The following is a 7,807-nucleotide window of genomic DNA, read 5'->3' as shown; positions in this document are numbered from 1 at the left end:
GTGGAGAGCGACGTTTCGCGTCCCGGTGCTGCTTAGCCTTGCAGACGCGTGCCCCGGCTGGGACGCGCGGCCACAGAGGGTGGCTCGATGCTGCAAGCGCCGCCGTTCGCCTCCCGCGCCGAGCGGGCCGGGCTCTTCCCGAGCGCTGGGTTTCGGGATTTGGCCGGCGATACGAGCGGAGGCCGTTCGGCTCCAGGGGCGCAGGCGCTCGGGCGTTTCCGGAGCGCGGGAACGGGCCGGGCGATAAGCAGATGGATTTACGGAGGGACTCGCCGAGCCTCCTCGCTCCTCCTTAGCACCCCCCCCCCCTCCTTGCAGCTCCCCCACCCCGATATTGCATCCGGTCTGAGCCCGGCCTGCTCAGTGCACCCGAGGGTGCTGGATTTGCCCCTCCCCTCCCCGTCGGTGGGATGTGGCAGCTTTGCCCCCTTGGCCGACCTGGAGAGGGCAGCAGAGAAAAGCGAAGCGGCTGCGGCTGCCAGCGCCGGGCTGCAGCAGGAGCAGCTGCGCTTCGGCATCCAGCGCGCTTCTCTGCGAGGAGGGTAATTTAGAGCAATTACACCGATTATTATTGCTTTTCTAATTAGTGCTTTTCCTACAGAATTAGCTGAGTGTTTATTAGGAGCCGCTTGTTGCCAATAGCTTAACTGCTTCCGTACCAGCTTTTGCCGAGCGTCGGAGGGGTTTCACTTTTATTTTATTTTATTTTTTTTTTCCCTCCCCCCGCGTGTAACCGGTCTCGCATAAAAGCGCCAATTAAATATTCATTTTGCTTTGTTACATATGGCATTAAATTTTTATGAGCGGTACGTTCTCCTTCAAATTTGGGGGGGGGCGGAGAGGGGCGAAGCAAGCAGCGGGCTCTGAGGCGCAGAGGCGCGGGCGCTCCTTTCGGCGAGAGGGGACCGCGGGGAAAAGAAGAGGGGAAAGGAGGCAGAAAAAGCCTTTCCTCGGTATTGTCGAGGTTCAGCCTCAAACCCGCCAGCCCGGGCAGGGTGGGGGGAGCGGAGCAGGTGGGTTTTCGGTCCTTGCCCTCCTGCGCCTCGGCGTCGCAGCACAAGGCTGCAAAGCGCGGGCTGAGCCCAGGGAAGAGGTTGGCCGGGGGGTGCTGGGGACCCCTTTGGGGCCCAGCTGCCAAGGTGCCCTCCAGCAAGTTTCCCGCGCTCCGTAATCCCCGTGATTCTTCCTCCGTCCAGCCGGAGCGTAAACTTTGTCCTGGAAAAGGGCTTTTTCCCCTCTTTCCCCTCTTTTTTTTTTTTTTTTTTTTTTAAAGTTAATGCCTGTGGGAAGTGGTGGGGATGGTCTGAAAGGAGGAGTTGAACAAACCTGGCAGCGGTGGGAAAGTATCTGAGCCGTCCGCTCGGGCGCGGGGTAAGGAGCTAACGCCCTTGCGTTTCCTTTCGCCGGTCCATGAAACGTGAGGAACAAAAAAGTGGGCGCTGAAAACACATGTGTCTAAATAATATATTCGACCTGGAAGCCAACTGTGAAGGAAAAGGGAAAGACAATGTGCAATTTTTGTTTAATTTGCTGAACTGGGAAATTCAAATGGAAATAATGAAAACGAAACTCTGCTGGGAGCACGTGTGTTTCAAACTGACCCACAAAATTCAAATATTGTTTCTTGAAAGTACAACTCATCCTTAAGACGCTTTAGGATTTTTTGGTTTTCGTTTTTTGGGTTTTTTTTGGTTGAGGGTAAAATATATGTTTGGTTAGTTTTTGGATTGATTTCTCTTTGGTCGGCTCTCAAGCAGTGTCAGGAGTTAGCTAGAAAATAATGCTCTGCTCTCTTTAGGAAACAGCAACGGTTCCCACCTATTACTTGGAATTAAAAAAGAAATAAAAAAAAATGCAAAATTGAAGAAAAATATGATTTTCAGTTTTTCTTCCCCTTCTGTTGGCAGAAGGCAGGTGGAGGGGGGAGGCAGGACGTGAGCTCCCATGAAAGAGCAATCCCCTTCCTCCTCCTGCCCTCAACACGAGCAAAAATCCACTTAACTTTCAACAAGCTCATAGTAAAACTATTTCTGCAGCCTTTTTATTGCAATATTTTTGCCACAGGGCAGTGGGCGCGTGCCAGGGCCAGCTCCCCAGTAATGAGATTAAAACCTATTTTTTGTGATTAAGAAGTCACGCCGTTGCGCTCGGACGCCTGGCGTGAGCCGCATGAGCCCTGCCCAAGAGTTACCGGCTCGGAGAGCCGTCGGTATATGTTTTAGGGTAAAATAGGCTGAAAATGCTTGTCCGGCACAGGTAGGCAAACCAAACGTCCAGGCTGTTTCTGATTTGATTTGTTTGAAAGCATTTTTCTCCACCCTCTCGGGGCTTGCGGAGTAACTACTGCACAAAACATTGACGGGAACGTCAAATCCGCCGAATTATGCCATACTTAGGGGTTTCCGAAAGCGAGCTTTAGAATAAATTCCCGGGGATAAGTAGGATAGGAAATACCCAGGCTAATATGTGTGCGCGCACAGCCAGCGACGCTGCTGTAACTGCTCAAATGGAGGAAGGCGGTGAGGAAAAAATGAAATTCGTAGTCAATAGGTCATTTCTTATCCCCGTGGTGGGGCGACGGGGCCAAGGTTGGGTTGGGTTTTTCTTTTTTGGCCTGTAGGAAGCAATGACTTTCTCTGTGAGCGCGCAGGTAGGAAGGGGGACCTCGTGGGACTCCGTTTGGAGCGTTTGGGATGGATTTTGAAGGAGGAGAAGAGGCGAAATGTCTGCGGGACAGGTTAGATGGGGGCGTTGGACAGACAGATGGACCATGGGCTGGGCGCGTGGGTCTGATCTCACCGCTTTCATTCCCGGGGACTTGGGACGTGTCTGGGCTTCTGCAAGGTGTAGAAAGTCCCTGCGGACTGAGGTTGGACCATGGATAATGTCGTAACTTTATATATATATGTAAAAATAGGTGCATGTGTGTATATATATATTATATATATTTATGCATGCATATACCCATATATGTATAAATCTTGTTCTCTCTCTTTTTCTATGTTATTGAGATGAATTACTCATTCTTCTCTTTCTCTTTGTTTTAATAGTAAACTTTAAAACAAGCTTTACCTAAAGATAGCTATGGAGGCTATCAAAGGTGAATGAAAGCTGGACGTGGGAGCAGACGAACGGTTCCCGCATCAAAAGGCGTACCTTTGGGGTGACCAAAACTTGCAGCAAACTAAAGACTTCTTTGGGCTGGCAGGAGGAAAGAAGTCCTCAAAACTTAGAGGCAAAGCATCGTTGTAAGTTAATCTGAACAGGGTGTTACCGCTGTGTTGGAAAAAAAACAAATTAAGGAAGAGCAATTAGGACCAAATCAGGCATTCTTTTAATCAAACATGAATGTTCTCTGGGTTCCACATCTGAGAGAGAAATTTCAAGAGCTTTCCCTGCGTGTTGGATAAGCAGTTTTTCCCCAACATTTTTGGCGCGGCCTGAAAATAAGGGCGAACAGTTCCGCTTTGGGATTTGCCCCGGACGCCCGAGCTGTGCACCGCTGACACCCCTTGCCGTGCTGGGGGAAATCGGCAGGATTTTGCCCTCAAATGGTCGTTTTTAAAGAGGTCTCTGCAGCCGTGCCGGCCACTAAGGCAGCAGCGTAGAGGCCGGCGGGGTGGGAAAGATGGAAAGATAAATTCAATTCCCTTTTTTATCCCCAGCAAGCCATTTGCTGGATCAGAGGAACGAGGGATTTAGGTCGTCTTTGAGTTTTGATTTTTGATAGGGGAAGATTTTGTTGGAAAACACTTACCAAAACCATATGCGGACGTGTTCATCTGTTTGTGGAAAGCCAGCCAGCACCTTTTTCTTTTTTTTTTTTTTTTTTTTTAACAGTTTTGAGTCAATTAGGCAAGTACCAATCTGAAAAGCAGTTTGGGGCGCTTCATATTGCAAGATGGCTTCAGGTTTTCCTCGCTGCTGCGAAACAAGGTCTTTTTGGACCAAGAGAGGGTGTGTGCGTTGGGCCGTAGTGCTGAGCACCCACTTCTCCCCCAGCACCTTTTGGGGCCACCCACCTGTTTGAGGCTTTGAGCTTCGTGGTTTCAGCAAAAACCGTACAGCTCCGTTTCGTCCAAACCCGTTAAGAAATTCACATATCTAATACTACCAAAAAAAAAAAAAAAATCGGTTTGCTATCAGTCTGAAATAATGTGTGTTGGGTTTCTTTTTTTTTCTTTTCTTTTCTCTTTCCTTTTGCTTTCCTTTGCGGTCCTGGACCACCACAGCCAGTGTGGAGCTGTATCATGTGCTGGGGTCTCCAAAAGCGAGCTTCGGAGTAACTTCCCAGGGATAAGCGGGCTCGAAAAGACACAGCCTTAATATGCGCACGTGCCTGGGAGCTAAGCTGCTCTCCGAACCGTTTAAACAGTGCAATGCCACGGGGGTTGAATCCTGATTATTTCATTCCCTCCCCATCTGTGGGGTCGGGCACGGTCCGGCGCCACGGCCGAGCCGCCCACGTGGAAACTGCGGGTTTTTGGAGGCAGCAGCCAACTTGGGATTGGCTTCACTCATTTTTCCAGGCAGCTTTTGGAGTTTTCCCCCAAGCAGGTTGGTGATGGCATAAGAAAAACGGTGCGTTGCCTGCAGGACTCTCAACTTTTGGGGCCAAACTCAAGGGTTGAGGCTGGAAGTAGGAAACTGAGCCAGGCTTCCTGGCCCGTGGAAGCAGAAGCCTCCCGGCAGATTACGACCAGGCTAAAGGATGAAAAGAAGGAGGAAAAAAAGAGAGAGAGAAAGAGCCACTGCCATTGAATAATTGATGAGTTTCAGACCAATCAATGCTACAGCAGAGCAGGGCTAATTAAAGGTTTCTAAGGAATCCCTATAGTAATTTACTTGAATGTAAGAAGTTCATTCTCTCGCTCTCCTTTTTTTTTTTTACCTCCCCGTTCCTAGGAAATTCCAGTTTTAGGCTTCGGCGGTCTCTAACCACCGCTCACTTTTTCCCTCCAGGGGGGTGTTTGCTATGGAAATATGCAATTAATATTGCAGCGATGGTAATTGCTAATTATTAAAACAATGCTACCCCCTTTTTCATGGCCTACTTTCTCGCTCAAAATCATTTAAATAACAGGGAGAAAGGAGGAAAAAAAAAAAAAAGGCAGGCAGAGAGACAAGGTGGCTGGGGCTCGGTGGAGGCAGGATCAAGCTCTGCATGCAGCTGGGGGTTTACTGTATTGCCGCTCGTTCCGGTGCCCTCCTGCCGTGTCCACCTGAAAAATCAAGGCAACGCGGTGCTGCTGTCACCTTGCTGTCCCCTCGCGGCATGCCCAAGAAACACTTTGCACCACCCGTATGATCCTAACCTATTTATGGAGCAGCCCAGCTGGACGGTCATGTTTATTGGGAGCCCTGGGCCTCTTTGAAGTCTATCCTGAAAAGCAGCACCACCAAAGCGTGAAGAGTGACATTTCATCACCGAGCAAGAACGGAAGCAAAACCTGTTCCCGGGGATGTCGGCAGCGGGTTGCGCGCAAGGGTTTGCGCACAGCGCATCGGACTGAAGGAATCCAGAGAGGTTTCTGCTGAGGGTTTTTGGGAGCAACACGTGTGGAAATGAGGCTAGAAAAAAAAGTCGTCCCCATGGGTGTTGAGCCATCTTCTCCCGCACATAAATGAAAGCAAAAATCGGCAGGGTTATAATAAAACATGAAAGGCTTATGTGTAAGCTAGGAAGCAAGGCTTTGAATGGGTTCCTGGTGGTCTCAGGTGGTTGAAGGTGTATCCATAATACCACAAGCAATTAGAAGCAGATTTTCTATTAACTGGCTTACGTTGCTGGCTGCTTTGATGGCGCTGACCTTTCCCTCCCAGCCCGTCCTGGAGCAGGTGACAGGTTGGAGACCGCCCGGCCCTCACCCCGCTGCGTTAAGCACAGCTTTCGGTCCCGCATATCTAATCTTTTTCAGTCAGAGGCGAGAGATTGGGTGTCAGTAGAGCTGGCTGTGTGCTGGCTGGCTCTGATTAAGGCTCGTAAGTGGTGCAAACTAGTAAATGAGAAGGTAGGAGCACCGAGCTGGGCCCTGCCTCGCACCACTGGAGCAATTTCCTTGGAGAGCGAAACCTCCTCAGTGGGTTTGGGTTTTTAAGAACCTTTTTTTCTTCTTCTCGTTACAGAGGATGCTTCGCCTCAAAAATTTCCTGTTTACTATGCAACACTATCAGAGGTTCGTTACACGTGTTATCAGCACTGCCAGCACCAACTCACTGATTTGCCTGGATCATTCCTGTTTCTCCCAGGAGTGAATGGGGGACTCTGTCAGAGGCAGAAATTTTCCTGATTTGCACAGATTCAATCTTCAAATGATTTGAACTAAGTAATCTTTTCCTGTGTCTTGCGAAGCTGCACTTAACTGATCTAGTTTCAAACCCAGAACTGCCCCTCCTGGGATTTAAGCCTATTATTTGAAGAAAAGCTTTCCATCACTTTTCTTGGTGTGCTCTGCATTTTGCCATCAACAGTCTTGTTGGGTCATCTGTGATGAACAGGAGGAGAGGTTGGGCAGCAGATTGACTGTTCAAAGAGCAGCAGTAGGCATCTCTGGAGAGACTTATAGTTGTAAGTACGTGGTTTCTTTGAGGTTCGGAGTCCACAGTGCAGAATGGAAAATCTGGCAAATACCTTTGCTGCCAGGGTTGTCCTGGGTTTGGTCTAGCCATGGCTTTTGCTGCTGTGGTAAGCCACCAGCAAGACGACACCATTCAGGCACAGAAGCCAGGGCTTCACAGGCTAACTGTAGGGTTACGTAGCAAAACTACTGAGTAGCAGTAAAATTTATGCAGGCATCAGTGTATACTCATATCACCCTCTACCTGCTTCTGCACTAGAAGATGAACATCTTTCACGCCTGGTTCCAGCCACCACCATTGCCACAATCTCCACTGGATGCCAAAAGCCTCCATCTCCTCCAGGTGGGTCTCTGGAGTGAAGTTGCCATCTGAAGGAGGTGAGTGAGCATCTCCCTTGCTCCGAGTGAGCATCTCCCTTGCTCCATCTGAAAGCAAAGGCAGAGCAGGTGAGCGCTGGGCAGTGAAAAGCGTTGTGTTGGTGCGGAGGAGATGTTTCTAGTTTTCTGTCCTACATGAAACATCTCCCATTAGGAAAAGAACAGAAAGAAAAACATGGAAAGGGAGAGAGGGTTAGAGACAGGGTCTGCAGGGGCTGGTGGACATATCCTCTGGCCCTGCTTTTGGTTATTTCCTCCCACTTGGCTCTTCCAAATGTGGTTACCCCTACTTCCTTGGCTGTGCCAGAGGAGTCACCTGGAGTGCTCGTGCTTCTGGGCTCGCTTATGTGCTGGAGCCAGTTTTGACTTTGTGACCTCCTCCCCATGTTAGAGGGATTTCGGGAATTTCTCTGCCCTGGAGAGCTGCCTGGAGCCAATGCCCAGCCTCCTTCAGCTTGCTCTGCTCCTTCTGGGTTTCCCAGCAGCCTTTGCAGTCCTTGCTTCTGAGATACACACACCAGTCAGGGCAGAGGGAGAATGGGAATTACTGCCAGCTCCAGTTCATTGGGGCAAGTTGGTTTTGGACTGGGAATGGCAGAGGTGGAAGAGAGGTACGTGCCTCTGATGCAGCTCCAGCTGGGTGGCTCCTTTCTCCAAGCTGAAGTCCAGGTCTGTCGCATCTCCTAAAGCTGGGCCTTTTCAGCCTGAGTACATGGAAAATAAAGATGTAGAAACAAGTGCTAGGAATCACTCAAGACTGGTGAGAAGCCAAGGGGTGAACAGAGTCTGCTTTAGATCTTTCTTTAACCTGTTGTTAGTCAAAGCTTTGACCAACACGTCTTCCAGATCTG

The 7,807-nt window shown here is 49.7% G+C and overlaps 1 long non-coding RNA gene across 2 annotated transcripts; it reads left to right on the top strand.

Annotated features, from left to right (window-relative positions):
- The first annotated feature begins 459 nt into the window (after window positions 1–459).
- On the top strand, window positions 460–7,405 carry LOC138064772 (uncharacterized). 2 transcript variants are annotated; one of them, XR_011138029.1, is made up of 3 exons: window positions 460–542; window positions 6,127–6,568; window positions 6,838–7,405. It is a non-coding gene; the product is annotated as an uncharacterized lncRNA (long non-coding RNA). The 2 variants fall into 2 exon arrangements; XR_011138028.1 differs by lacking the exon at window positions 460–542 and adding an exon at window positions 3,132–3,248.
- Window positions 7,406–7,807: the final 402 nt, after the last annotated feature.

The sequence above is a fragment of the Struthio camelus genome, chromosome Z (assembly GCF_040807025.1).
Source record: "Struthio camelus isolate bStrCam1 chromosome Z, bStrCam1.hap1, whole genome shotgun sequence".
NCBI lineage: Eukaryota > Metazoa > Chordata > Aves > Struthioniformes > Struthionidae > Struthio > Struthio camelus.
Note: the sequence above shows the minus strand (reverse complement) of the source record. Positions and strands in the feature narration are given on the sequence as shown.